The following is a 2,467-nucleotide window of genomic DNA, read 5'->3' as shown; positions in this document are numbered from 1 at the left end:
GAAAGGAAAAGGAAAAGAGAAAAAAGGGACAATCGAGTAGGAATTAGAATTAAGTCATTAAACTAATAGAATCAATGAAGCACACTCTGTGACATTTCATTTAGGTCCAATGTCCTTTCAGGTCTGATTTCTAGTTTTCTTTTCAAGCTGGTAAATTAGTTTGCAGTTAGGGTCCATTCCCCTGATCTGCTGTGAAGGACAGTTCAGAATAACCTCGGTTCAGAAGTTTGGTCTATGTCTTTATCAAGCTTGTTTCTCCCGTTTCGGTGTTGTTACCTTGAATCGCCAGCAGGTGGTGCTATCTCATCTGCTCGCCCCAGAGGGGGTGGGGCCGGACAGGAACAAGATGGCTGCCTGCCTCCGAGCAGGCAACAGGATCCCCACGCCAGGCGGACAGGACAGTCTCGGATGCAGGAGCGGTGGCAGCGATCCCAGCAGATCTTCCCTGAAGCGGTTTGGTGTGGATCTCCTCCGGCCGGGTTGTGATGAGCTACCCGTGCCAGAGGCCGCGGCGGCGGCGGCGGCGGGAGCGCTGGTGGGGGGAGGGGCTGCGGCAGCGGCGGGAGAGTGCAATGCAGTAAAACTGTCCAGTCGGTGCGATGTTCCAGCAATAGCGATGGCCGAGCTCTGTCTGAAGAGCAGGCTGCAATGCTGGGGTCCCCAGCCTCCCGGGGCGAGAGTCAGAGACCCACTGCAGATCTCCCTTGCAGAGGGCTTCAGACACCGGCTTGCCCGGTCGCCATCTTGCCGCCGGCCTGTCCACAGCAACTATTAACTAACAACTTGGCAACCAAAATGGGAAATTTGAATGTTAGGGAGTTTTGATTAATTTCATGTCCTAGGTATAACCAATACCCAGAAAGTCTCTGGAGTTCTTCCATTAAGATATAGTTTAGGGACTTACCGGGTGTACGTGGACACTGGGGACATGGCAGAGCCTGTGCTCTGCCTCTTCAACATGGATGGGACCCTGATATACCCGCGGCAGAGAATTACTGGAGAAATGGATGACTTTCTACAGCAATTAAGACAGAAGGTCAAAATCGGAGTGGTAGGTGGGTCGGACTTTGAGAAAATGCAGGAGCAGCTGGGACATAATGCGATTGAAAAATATGATTACAGAAAATGGCTTGGTAGCATACAAAGAAGGGAGGCTCATGTGTAAACAGAACATTCAAGACCACTTGGGTGAGGCTCTGATCCAAGATTTAATCAACTATTGTCTGAGCTACATTGCAAAAATTAAACTGCCAAAGAAGAGGGGCACTTTCACTGAATTCCGAAATGGGATGTTAAACGTGTTCCCGATTGGAAGAAACTTTGAGTTCTATGAGCTCGATCAAAAAGAAAATATAAGACAAAAGTTTGTGGAGGATCTACGCAAAGAGTTTGCAGGAAAAGGCCTCACGTTTTCCATAGGAGGCCAGATCAGCTTCGATGTCTTTCCTGATGGATGGGACAAGAGGTATTGCCTGGGACACGTGGAAAATGATGGTTATAGGACCATCTACTTCTTTGGAGACAAAACTATGCCAGGTGGCAACGACCACGAGATCTTCACAGACCCCAGGACAGTGGGCTACACCGTGATGGCACCTGAGGACACACACAGGCTCTGTGAAGTGATCTTCTTATAGATGCAGGGTAGGGTGGGTGGGTCCTGGCTGGCCAGCCTACAGGAGCCCTTCGGTGGCCAAGGCCCACACTTGCACCTGCAGCCCAGCCAGGCTCCCATGCCATGCCAGGCTCCAGAAGCCACCAGAAGGGAACAGAAAAGTCTTGCCAGGAATGGCTCAAAGAATACCTCCAACAGAAGATTCTGTCCCCCAGGACAGTCTAAGACCCGCCTGATTGGTACAATCACAGCACACATTTTTGGGGGAACCTCCCCATCATTCACAAAAAAATGTGCCTGGGTCCCCCCTCTTTATGGGTCTCATGAAAACATAGGTGGGGTGAGTGTCAACACCGAAAGGGGGATCTGGTGATGAGACAGCAACGGGGCACCCAGCCAGGATGTCTGCAGCCGCCCCCAGCAGGAGTTTACAGACACTCCCTGTAGGGACATGCCCCTGCATGTCACCTGGATGGGCTGTGCCTGGAAGCTGGGCCTGGCGTGGGTCTCAGGAACTGGGCATGCTGTTCTCCACACTGCTTCCTTGATGGGGCCAAGGCCTGTGGACAGATGGCCAGCCAACAACAGCCGACCCGAGAGTTTGCACCCTAGCTGCCCAGGGCTCAGGCCAGCTCTTGTACACCTTGAATAGCCTGGCTGCTCTCCGTAGCCATCGAGACCCCAGCCCTGGTGGAGAACTGGCACAACAGTCCTTCCCTGCAGGCCGGCTCCGAGCCAGATTTGGAGAAACTGACCTGGGATGTCCGATTCCCCACATGGACCCTGGCAGGCTTGGCAGGTACTCCTGGCAGTGTTGGCCCCAGCTCCTCGGATGGGTGCAAGCCTGGATAG

General features: G+C 52.8%; 1 pseudogene; it reads left to right on the top strand.

Moving 5' to 3' along the window:
- The first annotated feature begins 928 nt into the window (after window positions 1–928).
- LOC103272967 lies at window positions 929–1,637 on the top strand (annotated as a pseudogene).
- The last annotated feature ends 830 nt before the right edge of the window (window positions 1,638–2,467 follow it).

This window comes from Carlito syrichta, unplaced genomic scaffold, assembly GCF_000164805.1.
Source record: "Carlito syrichta isolate Samal-C Ts95f unplaced genomic scaffold, Tarsius_syrichta-2.0.1 Scaffold313402, whole genome shotgun sequence".
Taxonomy (NCBI): domain Eukaryota; kingdom Metazoa; phylum Chordata; class Mammalia; order Primates; family Tarsiidae; genus Carlito; species Carlito syrichta.
This window is presented reverse-complemented; position numbering and strand designations above follow the sequence as displayed.